The sequence below is a fragment of the Peromyscus leucopus genome, chromosome 14 (genome assembly GCF_004664715.2).
Source record: "Peromyscus leucopus breed LL Stock chromosome 14, UCI_PerLeu_2.1, whole genome shotgun sequence".
NCBI classification, from domain to species: domain Eukaryota; kingdom Metazoa; phylum Chordata; class Mammalia; order Rodentia; family Cricetidae; genus Peromyscus; species Peromyscus leucopus.
The window spans coordinates 56,181,694-56,203,312 of NC_051075.1; the positions used below are offsets into that span (position 1 = coordinate 56,181,694).

The 21,619-nt window shown below is 46.1% G+C and overlaps 1 protein-coding gene across 1 annotated transcript in view; it reads left to right on the forward strand.

The window, feature by feature from the left end:
- Positions 1-244: 244 nt before the first annotated feature.
- The window catches only part of Nrxn3 (neurexin 3), a 1,620,870-nt gene continuing 1,599,495 nt past the window's right edge, over positions 245-21,619 (forward strand). Inside the window, 1 exon segment of the mRNA XM_037210977.1 lies at positions 245-570. The gene's annotated coding sequence lies outside the window, so the exon portion shown is untranslated.

Sequence of the window (21,619 nt, forward strand, 5' to 3'; positions counted from 1 at the left end):
TTGTTCCAGTTCTGGAGAGGAACTCTTCTCTCAGGCTGGGGTGAGGGGCGAGTGATACTCCAGAGCCCACATCTTACTCACAGAGGGCTGCAGAATGCCCCTTCCCCTCTGATGATATCTTCTCAGCTGTTTGCAAAACACCCAGCGAGGAGGTGAAGCCCAGAGCCAGGCAGCCTTGGCTGTCTCTTTAAATGCTGGGGTCTGTGTGGGAGAGGGAGGGGCCAGCTCTGGAGTGCGTGAAATTCCTGGGCTCCTCCGGCAGTCTCAGGCTCAGAGCGCAGCCCTACACATCTCCTCTCGCATGCAACTCACTGAAGAGGGAGAGGCGGCGTGCCCTCCCCTCACGCAGCCACCCGCAGCTCTAGACACACAGGACCTGCTATTCGCACCTCCAGCATCCTCCCTTCTTCCCTGCCACTCCCTCCCAGAGAGAGAAAAAGAAAAAGAAAAAGGAAAAAAGGAGTCAGAAAGAGTCTGGAATTTGAATCTTTCCAAGGAGGAAACACCCTGCGAACTCAGTTGATTAAACACCAAACTGACAGATTTCCAACTCTTCGGTTCACCCCGGAGGTAAGATGCCAGGGGAAAAGGCAGGTAGGTAGGCAGGAGGCGAAATGACTCCAGGTTTGGTCCATTCCGGGAAGAGGTTGCACCTGAGAGGGCAGAAGTTTTCTGTTGAGAGCGACCAACCTAGATCTTTTTCTTTCTTTCTTATTTTTTCTCTCTTTTTTTAAACGCCGGATTTGAAGACCTTTATTGACCACGGGGACGGCTTTTCAACTCCCCTTTTACTTGAGTCTCTTCTGGAAGTTGGGTCTTTTTGCTCCAGACGTTAGGAAAGTCAGAAAATGTTTTAGATTTATTATATTCTTCCTCTCTCTCTCTCTCTCTCTCTCTCTCTCTCTCTCTCTCTCTCTCTCTCTCTCTCTCTTACTTTTTTAAAAAGGCTTTCTCCTGTTTGATTGGATTACTAATGCAAAATGATGTGATTCTATCACTTCGTTTTATGTTGATACTTTTTTTTTTTTTGACATTTTGAAGCCACTTTCTCTCTTTTCCCTGGAGAAGGGACTTTGAGAAACACAAGAAGACAAAACAGGATGACAGGGATTTCCCCTAGCTGTTAAGGAAGCGAGGTGTGTGTGTGAGAGAGTGTATGTCTGTGTGTGTATACACACTCATATGTATGATTTTTTTTGGAGGGGGCGTGGAAAGGTCATTTTTGAGTAAAATTTTAGCTTGGACTCTAGTTATCTTGGGAAGGTGGCACACTCAAGATGTGAAAAAGGAGTGTGTGTGTGTGTGTGTGTGTGTGTGTGTGTGTGTGTGAAGGTGCATGAGTGTGTGTGTACTCTTTGGATCAGTTACAAGGGAAATCTTCCTCCTCTGCCTTCCATTTGTTTATATTAATGATTTAGTAGCAAGCTTGTCTGAAAACTTCCACTCTGTGTAAGCACTGTGGGTTTTGCAAGCTCTCAGTGACCTTAAAGCTTCTTTCGATGTATTTTTTTTTTTTCAAAGCTTTGTGTTGTATCCAGAGTTTCGGCTCTTTCCCTTTCTCTTTTTTAACCACAAAACTTAACTGCTCTAGAAACATTATACTGATGACAATGAAAAAGAAAAATCTGTCTCCCCAGCTGCCATTCCTTCCTAAGCTAGTGATGTAATACCAACCTATGGGCTCTGCTGCCTTGCAGGTGACTTACCCTGTGAGCACTTGTTAAAAAAATTAATTGCTCCCTTTCTCTATTAGATGTGTCCCTCTTTTGATTTGGCTCAAAAAATAAAACCATTATGTGATGACAAAATTATATGTATATATATATTTATTTTATTTTATTTTTGCGAACTGTTATTGGGTTTAGGTAGAGTAGGTTTTCTCTTCCTTGATCTTTATTTTGTATTATTATTATTGTTATTATTATTAATATTTTAATGCAAAGGTCAGAGATCGTAGAGGGCTAGTCTAGGATGGAGTGATCTCAGTTGGACTGCGTAAGAGTAGATAGAATAGGAACTGCCTTCTCCCCGCTTCTTCCGGCTATTCCCGCTTTGGGGAGAGAATGTTTCTTTTGCCACCCTGATGCACCCCAACATTCTGAATGATTTTTTTTCTGTCCTGGGTCTAGAGGATGGCCCCAAGAGAGAGGGGGGCACTCCTTGTCACACCTGGAGGATGGTGTAGTTTTGGGGGTCAGATGACCGTATGCCTTTGTGATGAAGGGTCTGAAGGAAATTTGAACTGCCAGCACTCTGGGCGACTTGGTTGCTGGGATAGTCTATCTGGGGGCACCTGGAGGTTAGTCATTGGAGCCCGAAGAACTGTCCCTTTCTTAATGTGCTGTTCTGGGTAGAGCCTTCCTTCATCGTTTAAGAGCTTCAGCGTCGCCTTTCAAGTTACAATGGTCCCGCTGGCTATGATGGGCAAGTTTACCTAAGGGCTGCTGGTTATGTGTCGAGAGGACGGTGGGAGAGACTAGGCAAAGCTGGTATTTTTCTTTCTTAATCTTCAGGCTTAATCTGCCTAAGTCATATCGGGGTAAACGATATTTCAGACGGGTGCTGGTTGTGCAGACGTATTCCTATTGTTTGATTTTTGTTGTTATTGGGGAATGGAGTAAGGGCTCTTGGCCCATTTTTTGCAGCCCTGGGTTCATCCTGTAAGCCAACCTTCCTTTTGGGAGAAAGGGGAAAAGGCTGGATGCTGGAAGTTCGCTATTAAAGTGAGCAACAGGGCTGGGTTAAAAAATTTTTTTTCTAACAACTGGACTGTGCAAATGCCCTTTTCTGGAGCTTTCTGGCCCTTTCTAATGAAATAATAATTTTTGAAAATTGCTTCTTAAGAAGCGAGACCAGGAATCAAAGGAATTCTAGATTTTGAGAGACTACTCTTTGCTTCTCTGGTAGCTCCCTATTATTAATTATTGGGGGACTGATTGGGGTTCGGCCTCCGTTTTTGTTGCTTTCTTTTTAATGCTGCGTTCCTATGTTGATGGTTGCTGCTTATATAAGGGAGGGATGTATCGAGGTGGATTGATGCTTGGGGTTTTGAGATCGGCTACTGAGATTGGGTGGCGGTTGGTGTGTTTGTCGATGTGCATGGTAGGAAGGTCTTTTCTTTTGGATGGTGGGGGACAAGGGAATGGTCGGAGAATGGTAGATGAGATGCTCCAGTGAATGGGGACGTGAGGGGACACGGAGGTGAGGTTGGAAGTCACCGATTTGCAGAATTTCTGTCCTGTATTGCCCCCCCCCTTTCTCTCGCTCCTTGAAAAAAAAATCCATTATCTCTAAAAACACATTATTCTTCAATTGGCCTTTTAGAGAAAAAGAGAGAGAGAGAGAAAGAGAGAGAGGGAGGGAGGGGAGGGGTTAATTTGGTGAGGGGGCTTGGTTGTAATTAGCCCACTGCTGCAAAACTGAGATACACAAATCCATCGGCACCAGCTTTGGGGGCTCTGAGAGGCAGCGGAGACAGGGGGTCGGGTTGTCAGCCTTGGGTGAACACTGTAGGCGGCGGGGTTGGTGTTTGGATATTGTGTGTGTTTGTGTCTCTGTGTGCGTGCAATTTTGTGCACCCCACCACCAGTTTCCCCCTCCATCCTTCCACAGCCCTGCCATGGTCTTGCCTTCCATTTGCATGCTCTGTCCCCTCTACCCTCTACCCAACCCCCCTTCCCTTCAGCCCTTTCCGTCTCCATGAAAAAATTCTGATTCTGATGACTATGCGGCTCTCTCTCTCTCTCTCTCTTTTTTTTTTGTCTTTTCGCAACACAACAGTGGTGCGGTGGCCTTTCCTACATGCCACACGGATGCAGCCTTCTGATAGGAGGGCTAAGTCGGCACATCCACACACGCAACGGCACACGCTTTTGCACACATATTCTCTCACACGCAGGCGACCGAGGACTTGATTGCGTTTGCTTGGTTTTGTTGCCTTCTCCTCTTCCCCCCGCTTCCACATCCAGCCATGGCCCCTTTGCCCATCTTCACGCAGGGTACACAGTAATGCTACAGCCTCATCTTCTCCTTGCCATCGCTGCCGTTTTCTTTTTCCTTTCGCTATCATTCTTTCCTAAATGCTGTGGTGTGTCGCAGTTCATGGGATTAGTATGTTGGAGAGCCTTTTGGGGGAGGAGACCTCATGAGGAGGTGGGTAGATGACATTAATGATTTTTTTTTTTTGGGCCAAATAAGCACTCGGTGATAATGATCCAATTTAACCATCCATGAAATCTATGTTTGCGGCACACTGAAGGGAGGTTGCAGGGGAAAGCAGGGTCTGGACTGGATTACCTCCGGGGGAACTTGATGCCTGGAGAGCAGGCACAGCCTCCACCCCCATGCACATGGCTATGCGCTCTCACACACGCCAACACACACAACCCTGATCAGTGGACTGTGTCAAGCCAGAGGGCACTGCAGACTGTCCCTGAGACTTGGTGTGGTTTGTTGGGAGGCTAGATCGATGTCTTTGTCCTACCTAGCTCTCTGGTGTGTGGACGATGCAAGGTCTTGAATTTCTCGGTGGCCTTTGTGTTGCCTTTGGTATGGGGGCTAGAGTGGTGTTTGTGTTTTTCCAGACAGTGCCGTGCCTCCGATTGGATGACATGGGCTTGTCAACCCTGTGCGTGTGTGGTTCAGCTAGCAGGCTGCCTGACTTTTTTTGTGCTGGGTGGCAGTGTGTATTGGATATGTGTCTACTGGGGAGGTGGGGTACGAAGGGAGAAGGAAGGTGAAATTGGGGGCATTTCCTAGGGGAGAGGAGTGATAGAGTCTTCAAGAAAGCATAAAAGAAGCGGGGAGGGAGTGAACTGCTTGCAACTCCAGCGGGAAGCCTTGAGTGAGATCCCCGGTCCACCAAGCAACACTGTGGGCGGGTGAGCTCAAGGGTGATGGGTGGGTGGATGCAGACTGGAGGGGGAGAAGGGACAAGGTGGGTGAAATGAAGGGATTTCCCTGCTACCTCCCTAGCTCTGGGCTGAGCTCAGAGAAAGGCCTTGCTTTCCCAGTAGGTATCAGACACCTCTTGGGTGGTGAGGCCTTGTTGGAGGCTGCAGCCTGAGAGAGCTGAAACTGCCCTTGGCCATGAGATCAGCTAGAGCTCCTGTTCTCTCTGGTTTCTGAAGGCTTAAGCTGCTGGAACTACCAGGCACCATTTTCCCCTCCTTCTCCAGCTAGAGGTGTGTCACTTTATTAGCAATTATAAGTGAAATTGGAAAACATCAAAAAATAATTTCCTTAAAGCAAAATGTGGATTGTCCCGTCTCTCCCGTGTTGTTCTCTCTTCCTGGAGCTGACCTTGAGGAGTTGGGGACAAAGAGTTATGTCATTGCTGGAGAAAGGGGAGAGTTGGGGAGCTGGATGCCTCGGAGGTGGATTGCTGTGGCAGACTCAGAAAAGAGCTTGCTCTCCAGAACTTGGGCTCTGTTTTCCCCGGATGACCTCTCAGGGGTAGATGGGAGAGTTGTGAAAGAGGCAAGCATCCCTCCTCAGCTTGCCACCTGGACATTTACGCTGTCGCAGTTGTGGTCAGGCTTCGTGGCCCTCCGTAGGCACCTTCCCGGGCAGAGCTAGTTGTGCTGCAGTCCTGGTACGTGGACTGTCTGTGGCTTTTCTGCAGATGAAGCAAGTGCAGCTGTGTGTCTGGGCCAGCCACAGGTGGCTGCACTCGGCTTGGAGCAAGCGCTGTGGGACCAGCACTCAGTCCCTTCCTGCAGGTCATGGCCCGAATGACACCTACTCAGAGAGGCCTTTTTTTTGACCCAGTTTTGAAAATAGTCCCCTTTAATATTCTGGTAGCACTCCTGCCCATCACCCTGTTTTTGGTTTTAATGAGTTAATACTGAACACTGTCTTATATATTGAATGACTGTATTTAATTTCTGCCTATAGAATGCAAGCCCCGTGAGGTCAGGGACTTAATTTTTACCCATTGCAGTGTTCCCAGTACTGAGGACATTCCTTTGAACATAGTGGGTGGGTGTTCAACAAATATATGCTGTTTGGAGGAAAGAACCAAATAGATTCAGGGATGGATTAGTCTTTGCCCAGCATATTGCTTTCTGGGAAAGTTGAATGTTGCTCAGGGCTGTCTGAGTTCTTCCTGCAAGTCTAGGTCTGATGGAGGAGTTGCCAAATATGAACTTTCCGAGTTCAGTAGAAAGCTCTTTCCTCATGCTGGCTCAGAGTCACTATGCTCCCTCATGGTCCCTCACCATGCTCACCCTCATGGGAGTAGAAAGGAGGTACTTGTTATATACCACCTTCAGACCCAAGAATTTTTTTCCCTGTGTAGTATCTTATTTAATCCTCCAAATAATTCAAAGCATACTAATTTTGCTTTGTTGATGGAGGAGACCCAGACATCACTAAACTAATTTGACAAAATGGGCAGGTCAAGGGCTCGAATTCAAATCTGACTTATTTCAGAGCCTAATCTTGTTACCTTCATATTATGCTGTTAGAAGGAAAAGAGAAATAAGCTACCTTCCCTTTTAGTTCCCTCAAATACAGAAGAGGAAAGCAAGGCTCATGGATGAAATGGCTTATTGAAATCATCTGTAACACTGGTGTGGCCACAGCTAAAATCCAGGCTTCCTGGATGCTGTTGTGATGGCCCTTCACAACTGTCCATCAGCTCTCCTTCATTAATCAGGGAGCGAGGTCTAGGTGAGACAGGATGGCAGGTGTGCCTTGTAGGAGAACAAACAAAATGTCTGTAGAGCTAAAGAAATTCTGGATAATGTTTCAGGGTTCTAAGGCTAGAAGGTTCCTGGCGAGTTCTATTCTCAGGTTGCTATAGCCAGAGCGTGAATCAAGGTTATCCTTTAAAGGTGTTGAAAGAAGAGACTCGTGTGTGTGTTTGTGTGTGTGTGTGTGTGTGTGTGTGTGTGTGTGTTGGAGAGTGTTCAGTGTTCTCAATGCACATGCCACCCTGCCCATCACTGGTAGACCTAGAAGTTATAGGGGCACCACGATGTAAGAAGCCTATGTCTGCATCCTGACAGCTGGAACTGAGGTGCTGGTAGGCTTTCCCAGGCTGTTAGCTCTTGATTCTTAAGGAGGGATGTATAGGCCTACACATAGCATCTTTCATTTTTGTTCTTAGAGATAGTTGAGAGACATGCTGGTTGGAGATACTGAGGGTGTCAAGTGTGTATGAAGGTCTTTTACCAGTCTTCTTTGCTCCACCCTAGGGGTGGACTTGAATAACCCTACATGGGGATTAAAGATGGATGACATTGAATAAGGGTTAGAGATGAATGACCTGAATGGAAGTTAGAGATTCTAGTCGAGAGTGCATTTGCTTATTTGGGGGGAGGCAGAGCAAAATGGAGCTTTATAACTGGGAAAGGGTTATCCTTGGCAGGAACCTTGAAGCATGACACCTCGTCATTTCTGTGTGACCTTGAGATGGTGTAAATGAATGCCCTGGTTTGTTGACAGTTCCTGTAGACTAGACTATGTCCTAGTCTAATTATTAAGTCACAACAGTGTCCTGGTTTGGGTGAGAAAATATATGCTCATCCTTCTTTGAGATGACATCACCTACTTTCTCTTAATGGGACAGAGGAAAGAAGGGGGCATACTAGAGACAGAAACCCAATTTTATCTCAATGTAGTCAAGAAGAGAGCCATTCTCTAGTGACACTTCCAATTGCCCCCACTTTATAAAGGATTAAGACCTAGATACTCTAACCAGTTCCACCACTACTATGTCTTCTCCTACTATCCCAAGAAGTCTTACTGGGCTAATGATAACATTTGATTCCTGATTATGCCCCAGGCATTATGCTTAGTCCTTCACCCAGGCTATCTCACTTAGTCTTCTGACCATACTGTAGGGGAGGAACAATTATCATTGCTATCATAGCAAAAAAAGATGTTAGGTAACACACCCAAGGTCACTAGATAGGGACCGGCATGCCTGGCTTTGGCATGAAGCCTTTGGCCTTAACCACTGTGCTGCAACCCATCTGTGGAGCTGACTCTGAGAGCTGTCGCACACTCTGGGATATGCTTAAGAAGTTGGTGTTGGTCTGAGGAGTTGGGATTAGAAAGCGGGGCTACTAGTTCAGGAGTGGCGCTGCTCCTAGATTCTTTTTAATGGACTTTGGAAATCTGCCTCCCGTATCTCAGTGACCCTCTTTACTTCAAGTCCCCATCTGAGGAAGGAGTTATGTGGTTTGGAATGGCGGGCAGGTAGGTGATAGAGAACCTGAAATCCACCTCTGTTTTGCATCCCAATCCAAGGCCCTGTGGGGATGGTGCTGTCCATGGTCCTGGAAATAGAGCCTGACCCTCACTGTGAGAATCTGCTAAAGAGACGATAGTTTAGCACCTGGCTCTTCTGTTGTTTCGTTAGATGGACAGCATCCTCATTTGATGAGGAAGTTGGTAGTTGGAGAGACTAGCTAGCATATTTAGGATTGCCAGCAAGAAATAGCAGGCCTTAGGTTCAAGTTTAGTTCTCAACCCAGAGACTTTACTTTCTACTCTCTATGGAGCCACAGAGAAGAGGGGCATCTTTACTGAGAACCAGAAGAGGAAATATTCCTAAGGGAAATCTTTATATCAGTTCCCAATGTCTGAGCAAGGCCTTTAGGGTTGTCATCCTGGTCAGTCATTGCTGATCTCCTTCCCCTCATCCCAGCTAGGGCAAGAGAACTGCTGCTGGCCTTAGATTTGAATGAGTGTTGATTCAGTCTGGAAAAGGAGGAAATGGAACGCTTCATGGTGTCACAGAAGGGGTGCCCAGGAGTTCCCCCTTTCCCAAAGAGCATTGTCCTGGCAACAAGCTAATAATCCTCCTCCCCTCTGCCTTGTAGGGTAAGACAAGAAAGGACTAGAACCTGCTCCCCAGAGATGGGAAGACAGGAGTCGAGAGGGAAGAGACTGGGATTCCCCAGGCTGACGGACCCGGGGGAGAGAGAAGGAACTTTTTCTTTGCTGAGAGGCAGGGACTCGGAAAAGTGCTTTTCTGTCAGAGGGGCCCCTCTGCCGCCCCCAAGCTGGGCTGCATTAGCTTCATTGCGGTCCCATTGAAGACTGTGTTTATTTTTCCAATAATGTGTTAATTAAACATCGATTTCCGGGTAGAGGAAAGGGAATTGGATTGCTGGAGCTAAATGGAGTGAGGCGGATTGGGAAGCGGTGAGAGGGACCCCATGCTGGAGTCAGCATTCTTCAGGATCACCCAAAGAGGGCGGAGGGGTGCTGGGGCAGCCTTCTGGCTCCCAGTTTTCAAATGCTCTCTCTAGAAAGAGCCTTCAAGGAGCATCTTTTCTACTTGGATCATCAGCCTTCTATGGACCCTTGGTCCAAGGAGGAGGTACCATTCATTATCTTCTTCTACTTTTCTGAGCAGTTTTAGCTTATGGAGAAACGGTGTGCCAGATTTTGCCCTCGCTACTCTGGAAGCGCACCCTGGCTAAGCAAACATAGGGTAGGTAGTTTTTACAATTCCACTTGGGAGATGAGAAAACTCAGGCTCAGAGATATAAACACATTCAGGGGCAAAGACTCAGTAAGGAAAAGGAGTTATAGGGCCTAAGGAAATGGCTTAGTCACTTGCCATATCAGCATAAGAACTTGGGTACCCCAGTACTGACTTAAGGATGCCTGGTGCTGTAGCATCTTCTATAATCCCAGGGCTGGGAAGCAGAGACAGGAAGATCTATGGAGCTCACTGGCCAACCAATCTAGTGAGTTGGTGAGCTCCCGATTCAGTGGGAGACCCTGTCTCAAAAAATAAGATGCAGAGAGGTTGAGGAGGACACCAGGCATCAACCTCTGGTTTCCAACTGCATGGGTACACACATGTACACACAACTGCACCCCACACACCCCAGTAAACACACCTATACCACATGTACATATACATCCGCTCAAACACACAGAAGGTGCAAAGGGGTGTTAGAAGAATTAAAACTATCTGTGGTTGGCAGAATAGCCACCAAACTGTTTAAGCCCCTTTAAAGGAAAAAATGAGAAGGCATCCAATAGCAGCAAATAAAAACTATTTTCTCATTGACTGGGATGTTCCGGACTCTCACTGTGTGCCAGCAACTGCATTAAGTGCTTTGCACACTGAGTAGGAGAATTCAGTGAGTAGGTATCAGGTCACACCACCTCTACTGTATAAACGGACAAAGAGAGGCTCACTTGCCTCAAGTTGTAGAGCTGGTAAACGGTAGAGCTGGGATAAAATTTTGATGAAGATGACTTCGGATTTCATTATCATTTACTGTATGTTGGATCATGGCTCAGCAAGTTGCCTATAAGTTATAGGAAACAAAGACTTGGAGATTGTAAAATGGACCCACTGGTCAGACTGTGGACCCTAGGAATCTCAGATCTTACAGCATGGATCCACATCTCAGGCCAGGTCTCTGATTGAAAGAAGGCATTTGTGTATGCTTTTTTGCTGATCTAAGTTGTAAAAGTGAATTAGAACTGTAGTTCTCAAATTTTGCTCCTGTATTAAGATTCCAAACTCAAGCTGCCCTCCACAGCAACTTAGCTAGAAGTTTTAGGGGCAAGACCTGTGCCTCATATTTAAAGCACCCCAGGTTTCCATACCAGTGGCTCCACAGAGCCTCTTCTACAGAGCAGGTAGTTGGGGGGTGGGGCTGGAGTGGCTTCTTACCCCTGCAGTGAAGGAGGAAGTCAGCAAGGGCTTGCTACATATCCACAGTGTCCAATGGGGCAATGCTTAAGCTTATCATTTTCTTTTTACTGGGAGAATAGCTTTCAGACATTGGTATTCATCAACTCTCTAGATAGAGTCCTCAGACTCTTCTAACCTGCTAATCTGGGATGTGTGGAGAGGGTAGCCCTGGAAACTGTCTGGAGAAAGGAGATGCGATATTCAGGCCAGCCTGAGATCTAGATTCCAGAAACATGAAGAGTTCTCCCCACTCCCCAGTCCCCAGAGGGCAGGAAGAGTGAGGATGCCAACTGCCATGGTCACCTGTTGATCTGTGAGAGTTGGGATTCCTTGGCTCAAGGCTCAATGTCCCTTGTTGAGGTCCATTTACCTTGACTAGGTCCCTGTACCCACTGGCCTTGTTTTACAGTAGTACTGAGGGAGGGGAGCTTATTCCATCCTGGAGACTTAGTAAACTCACTCTCAGGCATGACACACACACCCACAAATCAAAACACCAAAACCAAAACAAAACAAAAAACCAAAGTAACTCTTGCAGCAATGTGAGTGTTGAGAAGCCTGTCAGCAGTAGCCATCCTGGGGCTTTCCCCAGGGATCAGTAAACCACTTCTCTGGGGCTCATTTTAAGCTTTTCTTCCAAAGCTGTCAAAAAGTAGAGAATAGTTGGAACCTTTTAGAGCTGGAAGGGACTGTGGCAATTATCCATGCCCATGTTAGTATTCTATTCATTTTTCCGTTCATTTGTTCATCCAACAGAAATTTATTAAACATCTACTACATCCAGGCACTGTACCAGGTTCCGGGAATACAGCCATAATTGTGAGAGGCATTTGGTTTATCCCTCCTCAAATTTAAGCTTGGGTGGAATGGCAAGTAGACAACACAAAAATATAATTACACATTGTGACGAGCGTTCTGAAGGAAGAGCGCTGGGGGCGCTGAGAATGATGGAGATCTAATTTAGCGTGCTGGCACCACGAGCGGCAGCAGCTAGAATGTATTGAGCGCCCACTGTGGCAGGCATGTGCCGTGTAAGGGCTTCCTGTGCACTGCTGCATTTCATCCTCTGAGTGACTCTTGGAGGGAGGTCCCGTTATTATGCTTGCCTTGTTATAGAGGAGGAAACTGAGGCATGGAGGGTCATCCCCAAACAGCACTAAAGATGAAGCCGGGTTCTCCTTCCCTTCCGCAGGGGAAAGAGACTGAGAATTTGTCTTTATGTTGAGAACTGAAGAAAGGAGGAAAGTGAGACAAGAAATAGGGCAGAGACAGGGAAGCAGGAGGAGGTGATGATTCGAGGACAGGAGTAGCAAGTTTAAGAGACTTATACGTGACCCCGGAGAGTATAGAGTGGATAGAGTGTTCCCACCACAGAACAACCAGGTGAGGATTAGCACCTTGATTAGCTAGATGTAACCATTCTCGACCAGGTTGGAAACGATAAACACAATTTTGTCAATAAAAAAAAACCTGACCAGTGTGCTGGGCAGGGTGGGACACCCCTGTAATGCTAATACTAGGGAGAGAGAGGCAGGAGGATCACGAATCCTAAGATCTGCATGGGCTATGATGTGCTAGAGGCCTACCTGGACTACACAAAGAGACCTAAAATAAAATAATAAATCTATGCTTCCTCCAAAATCAAACACTCTTTATTTATTATTTATTTATTTATTTATTTATTTATTTATTTATTTATTTATTTATTTATTTTAAGCAGAGAAGAATTCTCTGCTGATTCTCCTGGCTACTCAGAGCTTTTGGATGCCAGCCATTGTGGGAAACACATTACCAAATTGTCTTGCTAAATCCCCTCCAGGACCAGAAAAATTAGGAATTCTAGCCCTTTGTTGTAGGGGATGGAAGCTGGGCCTTGGGAGGTCCTGAGCCATTCAGAGAAGAAGCTTCTGAGATTGGCAGGACTGCTTGGAGTCAGGGCCTTTGGTCTCTTAGTTTTGCTATGAATTGTGTCCTTCTCAGGTCTCTAGTCTGCCTACACTATGCCCTTTGAGTGGTGCTAATCACAGAAGGGTATGAGGCAAGAACGATAGACCTAATTCTTCAGGGATACAGGTAACCAACACAGAGGGATGCTAAAACAAAGACTTCATAAAGCATCACTCGGAGGAGTGTCTACTTTTCTTCCCTTTAGCCAGAACCATTAGGTCCTGTCTTCTGGTTGCTTGGCCCAGGAGCCCATAGCCTATGTCTCTAGTCAGGTAGTAGCTTTTGGCCACTTTGGTCTCTGCCTCTTGCTCACTGTTGAGTTGCTTCTCTTTGGCAATTAAGCTCTCTCCAAGGTGCCACCTGGGTACCCCCTCATGTGTTCCCCCGAGGTGGACGCTTCTTAGTTGTGGGGTCTTGTAGCCTCATGATGACCTACACTAAGCAGATGGGAGTGGATGTGAGACAAAGTGTGGGGCTTGAGGTTCTGGCTTGGGTCAGAACCATGAGTGATGGGCAGGAATAAGTACAAAGAGAAAGGAGAGAAGTTAACGGAGAACTGATAAGACAGGAAACTCTGCAAGTTTCACAGGCAGTGACATTCGTCCCTTTGATTTAGTTTCCCTAACCTGGAGCTGGGAAAATTTGATGTGGGGACAGATGCCCCAAGGGATGAAAGAGCTTCTCTGTTCTGACTGTATTCTTTTCTTCTAGGCTTTGAAAGGCTAGTTCTGTCAAGGGGTGGAGTTAGAAGTGGGCAGGCTAACGCTCTGCCTGGGTTCCTCCAGGGGTAAAGGGAAGGGGTCACCTCTGGACTGGGTTCTGAAACTGGCAAGAGCAGGGTTTGAAAGCAACCATTTGACTCTCCAGATTCCTGATCTAGACAGAGAAGAGAAGGCGGGCCTGCTTCTCTGAGACGGGGCGGGTGAGTGGGAGGGAGGAAGGCTGCCAGGAGTGGGTTTGGGAATGCACATGTTAGTCACTTATTCCTCTTGGATGTGTGGGGTTGTTATTATTTTTCTAACATTTAAAGGCTTATAAAATGACTTGATTTACTTACTACAAAATAATACGTGTGGTGCGTGTTATAGAACATTAAAAAAAAAAGCAAAAAAAAAAAAAAAAAAAAAAAAAAAAAAAAAAAAAAAAAAAAAAAAAACAAAAAAAAAAAAAAAAAACAAAAAAAAAAAAAAAAAAAAAAAAAAAAAAAAAAAAAACCAAAAAACAACCAACCAAACAAACAAACAAAAAAACCCAACCAAACCAAAAGGAAAGAGACACCTGGCAGTTCCTTCTTCAGACGGACCACCAATGAGGGAATTCTGGTATCTGCTTTGCCGGCCTAATTTCTAAGCATCTGCAAACCTGGACATGTTATTTTGTTTTTTAAAGAAGTTCATTCACTCATTTAACAGGTCCTAATTGAGCACCCACTCTTTGCCAGGCACTGAACTCACATTTTGGAAGCTGTCACACTAGCCTGGTTTTTTGCTTAAAGATGCAGCACGAACATGCTCCCACAACAGCCACTCATGTCTCCGAGCTTCCAGATTTAGATTTGGGGTGTAATGAGGCAGTTGGCAAATGTTGCCAGCTCAGGTCTTATCTTAAGAAGGAAGGGAAGCCTGCTGAGCTCCTCTGTCCTTGGCACCTCCTTGAGAGAAAAAAAAATGTGTCCTCTTGCTTGGGAAAGCAAGTGAGAGGCAGAAGAGAGCATGGAGGGTACAGAGAATGCTTCCCGATTCTTTAGTATTAGAATCTGGGTTTTTCTGAATGAACAGTCTGGAGAGGGGAAATCCCATTCTCTTATAGGGCATTTGGCACCTGAGAGAATAGGGGGGCCCTAGAGTTCTGGTACTGCACTTGCTTCAGTACAGAGGTGAAGGCCAGGACCATTTAGATGACTTGCTCCAGGGGCACAGGGAGGCAGCTGAGCTGGAGCTGGAGCCTGGGTTGCTGGGACAAAGAATGGTGCACAGACAGATGGAGGATAGGCAGGACACACGTAGTCCAGGCTACCCCAGGGGGCTGGAAGTCTTCGCTTGAGTTGTGAGATGCAGATTTCATTGCACTCTCACGCAATGCCCATCCGAAGTTCCACCTTGGTCTGGGAGGAGAGTACCTGAGAGAGAAACACACACTCTGTAAAGCCATTGTAATTCACAGAGCAAGGTGGGACAGGAAGGACTTCCAAAAGTTCAGTGTCACATGTGTCTGTTGGCACTTCCTTTGTACAGGGCAGAGCATGAAATGCAGGGTATAAAGATTCCCATTCTCCTCCTTGAGAGAAAGCCCATGTGGCTGCATGCCTTTGCTTGAGAGACCTTGATAGTGTGGGAAAGAAGGAACACAGGCTTCCATGGAAGGGGTGATGACCTCTTGCCAAAGATGGCGATGAGGAAGGCTTCACCAGTGAGGTCGAGTTGAAGGTGGCTAGGGATGACAGGAAGCAAACAAACAATAAAACAAAACAGAGAAACAAAACAAAACAAAACAGCATGGATTCCCCCAAGTACCAAGAGGGTTTTCCCTCCACAGAGGGCGAAGTGTGGAGTTTGAGGTGCTGCTGCAAACGGACACTCAGGGAATGGTAGGTGTTTCACTGATCTTCCTCAGATTTGGTTTAGCCTAAGTGTATCTCCTATAGCCAAGGCCTCAGACTGGCTCTGCTCATGGCGGAAGAAGAGACTGACTCATGGCAGCACCTCTTACCTTCAAAACAGAAAATGCTTCTTCCTCTTGCTACTGAATCAAAAGTCTTGGGCTTTATTTCATTCAGACCAGCCTCGGTTACATGTATTTATCTCAACCAATCATGGGAAGTTCTGGTGCTGGGGTGGAGCCAACCTATAACTAACCAGGGCTGCTTACAGGTGGTGGGTGTGGCTTGTGGTTGCTTGGAAGAAGCTGGGGTCTGGACAAAGACAGTTAGGATGTAATCTGTGTGTCCCTCTCAGAGCAGTTGCATGGCTGACACCCTCCTGCAGGAAGAGAACGGTCGTGGTGGAATCCTTCCTGAAATTTGGCAGTGAGGACGTTGCATGTCTGACACAGGCTCTGGTCTTTCAGTAGAAGCCACCAAACTGGGCCAGTGAGCTAGGTCCAGAATAGGGCCCACGTGGGCGTGTCTGACTCATCTTGGCATATGTAGGGAGGAGGAAGGAGAGACGGAGCAGGAGGGTAGCTACAAAGGGCTGAGTGAGCCAGGCTTCCTCAGTCCACAGTGCTTCTCTACAGTTCTTGTCATTCTTTGGAAAAAAAGGAACCTGGATCACCCAGAACTAAGGATTAATGCTTTCCATGAAAGACCTCTCAAGGGCCTTGGGCTCCCAGGCAATGCCTAGGGCCTAGGAAACTGAGTTCATGCTTTGTGGACCCCATGTCATTTCTACATTTGCAGCTTATGCATGTTAGGCTCCTCTAGGCTAAGCTTTGATTGATAGGTACCTTGGCAAAACTACCATGTCCTGGGGCATCTGACAGCTTTTAGGACTTCTGTGCTGGTTTCTGTTTGGATTTAGCTGGGCCTCTCTGGGTTCTGGACTGTGGAGAATTAATTTGCTTTAGGCCTCAGAAGTCACTAAGATGCATTTTGTTTGTTTGTTTGTTTCTTGCTTTCTTACCAGAAGCATCCGCCTTTTTATTTATTTATTTTTTAAGGCAAGAGTTCCACCCTGTGCTGACAAAAGAAGGTTTCTTTGACTTGGCGAGCTTCCTATGCTATAGATTTATTGAAGTAGTGGAAATTGAGCAGGGAGTGGGGATGGAGATGGCTGGAGGGTAGCCCCATGATACTCAGTGCTTTGGATGGCCAGGCTGCTCTGAGCTGGTTCTTGAGTGAGCCCTAGACTTGGAATGCTAATGAAAGACCTGTGTTAGAGTGGTAGGATTCTTGGTCATCAGCCCTATGACCCTGGACACTTGACTTCCAAAGTTCATGGAATAGTCACGAGTGACACCCTATATGCTAGAAATGTTTTGGGGTATGTGCATGTTTCTTAATTTTTGAGTAGCTCCAGGGTGGAAGTGAGAATGAAGGGCTGAGCTGCTGAGGGCTCCATGTGTACATTCACTGCCCCAGCTTTCTGTGTGTGCTATCCAGATTCTCGTCTTGAGATGGCCCAGAAAGGAAGGATTAGCACCCTTTCTTTCCAGGAGAGAGACATAGAAGTTCAGAGAGGTTAACTAATATTCCCAGGGCTTCTCAGAAAGTTTGTCCTTGAAGTATGCAGTGCTTTAGATTTTAAGATGTAAAGTCTGTGCTTGGGGGCATGTACAGAGACTTGGTAGTAATACCTTGCCTTTTATTTATTATTTACCTGCGCAGTGAGTGTATCATTCTGTGTAAGTCAGAAGTAATTAGCAATTCCTAGGGGATGGGCTAGGACTGATTGATTTGATCAGTGTCCTCTAACTCACAATCCATTCAGCTGGGATTGGAACCTACATGATCTGAAGTCAAGAATACACACTTCTACTGTTGATAGGGGCCTGTGGTCCTGTCTGCTTGCTAGGAGCCATGGCCATAGCAGTGAAGATGGTAATAATCATCTTGTGCTGATCAGATTCAACCTCTAGGAAGCTCCTGTTAGAGATTATAAAGGGCTATTTCCTTCGGTAGGCAGGGCTCACTGTGTGGACAAGGCTGGCTTGGAATTCATGATCCTCCCACTTCTGTCTCCCATCTGCTGGGCTCACAGCCATGGACAACCATTTATTTTTTCCCTTTTCCATGGACCCTTTCTTTTCTAGTACCTCCAAAGGGTTTGTGAGGACTAGGTGTCAAAGAAGTTAAGACTCTGGTTCATTGGATAAGTACATGACGGATAAGGTTTTGGGTTTTGCAGGAGTCATGTGATATAAGTTAGGGCAGGAGGTAGGAAATATCAATGAGCAGTTTCTAGGAACGTGCTAGTATCTTCCATGTGTGCTATTGATGGAGGGTGAGTCCCTAGTTGGAGCTGAGGGATGTGGGTTTTTGGTAATAAATCCATACGTAGAAAGCATTCATAAGCCTGGGACTGCCTTCTCTACTCTCTTGGAGGTTGATGCTGCTATTGTCATTCTAGAGATGGGGAAACAGGGCAGAGGAAATTCATTGCTCATGTCTCCTAGATAGTGAGCTGAAAACCAGGATTTGAAATAATGATACATGAACAGGTACTTTGTGATTACAGAATATCGGTGTTAGGAAAACCTTGCAACTAATTTGTGTTTTACCAATCCTTAAAAGATGTTAATTAACTCCGGACAGTTGGTGTAACAGGCTTAGAAGCCAAGTGAATGCTACGACTAATGATCTCCAGGTTCGAGGTTACCTCCCCGACTCCAGTTTGGAGCAGGTATTTGGAGGGCAAATGTAACTGCGTAGAGGGATCTGACAAGACCAATGGGATGGCCAGGTTCCATGCTTTATCAGAGTCTGACTTGAAGGCCCTTGGGGCGCCAACATGACAAGTCAAGAGGTCAACTCCTAAGAGTTAGCTGATCACACTGCCAGTCTGATGCCATGGAAGCTTGTGGGACAGGGATAGATTGCAAATGTCGTACGAGGGAAGGCTCAGCTTAGTAGACAGGGAGGGCACCAGATCTCATGTTCACTGAGCTTTTCTTGGTCATGTGGGCTTTATAGTCTGGACTCATTAAGACCTAAGACATAGGCTCTGTGTCACTTGGGCATGAATGCAGTGAATCTATTCTGTGTGCAAACTTAAGGCGAGTTACCTCCTCCTCCTCCTCCTCCTCCTCCTCCGAATCTCAGATTTATCCATAACAAAATAGAAAAGTCACACCTACCCCTCCTCAGAATCTCAGATTTATCCATCGCGAAATAGAAAAAGTCACACGTACCCCGCAGATTGGTTGCGAATATTACATGAACAATTAGAGGTAAGCGTATGTAGTCTCAGACTTCTGTCTGGCTTGAACCTCTCTGTGGTTCCAAATTTATGTATGTATCTCCCCAGTCACATCTTTGTTTATACAGTTTGACTTCAGCTCAGAGTGTATGCTTTCCCTTCTTCTGATTTTATCTCCTGCCCTGCCCTGCTATTTCCCATGGTCCCTACTTTAGAACTAGGTATTCCCACCCTGCTGCTTGCTCAGACCTATCTCACCTAGACTTGTCCCTCCAAGTCAAGCTCCACCCACATGCAGTCTGTAAGCAATTCTGGTTTGTTCCTCTTAGCAATGGACCCGGAATAGAACCATGCTTCTTACCACTGTGGCCCAAGCTGTCCCCCTTCCTGCTGCAGCCACGCCCTCCTCACTTATCACTTAATGCCTTCTCATCATGGACCCTGTACATTTGTTTCACTGTGGTTTTATTTTGGTTTTGTACATTTATTTATTTACTCTCTCTCTTTTTCTCTTTCTCTCTGTCTCTGTCTCTCTCTGTGTGTATGTACATGCACATATTTGTGGACAGCTTGAGGGAGTCAGTTCTCTCCTTCTATTGTATTGATTCTTAGGATTGAAACTTAGGCCATCAGGCTTTGGGGCTAGAACTCATACCCACTAATCCATTTTGCTGGCCCTGGAGGGGTTTCAGAATGAAACTCTAATACGTCACTCACCTCAGAACATCCAGGGCATCCTATGCCAAGCCTAGATGATCCCCAGGGTCTTCAGGGCCCTTCTATTTCTGCCCCCCCACATGTCAGCCCCTCTCCCACCCCCTTCCACTCTGCTGGCTGCATCTACTTGGGTCACACTAGTGACTTTGCTGCCCCTTGAAGTTTCTAAGTCCATTGCAGCCTCCAGTCTTCTTTGTCCTGGATGTTCCAGGCCGGAGCTGGGCTTCCCCAGTCCTGCTTATAAATGAGCTTCACTGAGCAGGCTTTTCCCAGTCCTCTCTCTGGAGTAGCACGTCCCTCCCCAGCACTTTCGTCTTTAATTTCCACAGTCCTAATAGCACCTGACACATGTCGCATGCATGTCTGTTATACTTGTCCATGGTCTCACCTGAATAGGACCTCATGCCCTGAGGGCTGGCGGGTACTTTGTTTTGTTCTGGAGCAGCTCTTCTCAGGTGGTGAACACTAAGCCAACATCTGTGGAGTGAATGCCTCCCCCCCCCAACCCCCTTCTACAATTTGGCTTCATTGGGCCATTGTCACTTTTTCACCCCAGCCTTGGGGGTCAAATGAGAACATATTATCAGTGTCAGTTCTCTTCCCGGAACTACCTGTGAGAGACAGGGCATGGCACTTTTGGAAACAACGCTACGTTCTTTCTTCTTGTAGAAGGAATCCATAAGCCTTGTGCAGTGCAAAGACACAACAGCACACATCCCCCAAAGACCAAGGCAGATTCAGAAAACAAAAATTCGCAATGAAGAAAATGAAGAGAGGACTCATAATTCAGTAGGCAAAGCGTTCGTGGAGTAGACATGAGGTCCAGAGTTCAGTCCTCAGAACCAACCCATGTGAAAGCGCCAAGCATGGCGATGTGCACTTGCAAGCTCTGGAGGAGAAAAGCAGGATGACCCCTGGGGCTCTCTGACTAGCCAGGCTAGCCTACTAGCTCCAGGCCCATGAGGAATCCCATCTCAACAAACAAAGTGGAACTAGGAGTGAGTGTCTCACAGACCTTTAATCCCAGCACTCGGGAGGCAGAGGCAGGTGGATCTCTGTGAGTTTGAGGCCAACTGGTCTACATAGTGAGTTCCAGGCTGGCCAGGTTTACATAGTGAGACCTTGTCTCAAACAACAAACAAACCCCAGACTGAAGAACAAAAGCAACCCCTCTCCTACCAAACTAAGAAAGAACAAAAGAGAGAAAAAAAAAAAAACCCATCAGAAAACAAGGTGGACAGCATCTGAGAAAAACAGCTGGGGTTGTGCAAACACACACACACACACACATGTGCATGCACGCACACATGCACATACATACATGTTTCTGTATATACACACACATACACACATGCACGCACACACACATATGCACATACATACGTGTTTCTGTACACACACACACACAGTAAAGCTCTTGAGTCCTCCTACCTCTCAGATAGAGCCCCGCCCCCCCCCCCCCCCCGCAGGCTTTCTTGTGAGCTACAGGTTCTTTTAGGGCAGGGATGAATCAGAAGGAGTATTACACAAATGTGGACTATTGCTAAGGACACCAAGGGCACACAATATGCTCTGGTGGAAAGTGGTAGGGTAGGGAATTGGGAGAGGTTGGGTCTCATCAATGACTTTTTTTTTTTTAAATATCTTTACATATGAAGGGAAGTCAGTTTGTTTCAAGGTAACATTCTTGCATAAGGGAAGACAGCAAGGTACTTTCTGAAGGAGAGAAGACAAATACATTTTGCTTTTATTTTGTTTAACTTTTTAAAGCACCTACTTGGATGGGATTTTCTTTAAGGTCATGAGGGCTGAGTTTTAATACAAGAAGATTCATGTTAGTAGGACATGAGACTTAGGCAGGAGAATGGCAGCTATCGGAGGACTTACCACTGCAAATGCTTCATGCATGGCACAGTCTTCCCCCTACATTCATAGGCATATGTTTCCTACTTGAAAGCCTGAAACTGCAAATAGTACTAAACCTGTGTATACTGTGCTTCCTCCCTGATATATTTATAGTGAAGCTTAATTTATAAATTAGACACAGCCAGAGATTAGCCATAATTAAAAATTAAATAGAATTATAACAATACATGTAGTAAAATTGCTAGTGTAACTGCTCTTGCTCTGGGGCCATTATTAAGTAAAATAACACTATCTAAACACTAACTATTGTGGTACTCTGACAATGTCAACAAGAACTGGTGACTAGCGGGTGAGTAACACATACAGTGTGGATACAGTGGACAAAGGGATGATTCAGTTTCCAGGAAGGACATTACTCACAATGGTGGGTATATGAAACTTGATGAATTATTTTCTGAACCTTCCCACTTAATGTTTTTATAGTGCAGTTTACCAAGACTTATTGAAACTAAAACATGAAAGAGTAGATAAGGTGGGAATGAGCAACCATAGTTAACTTATT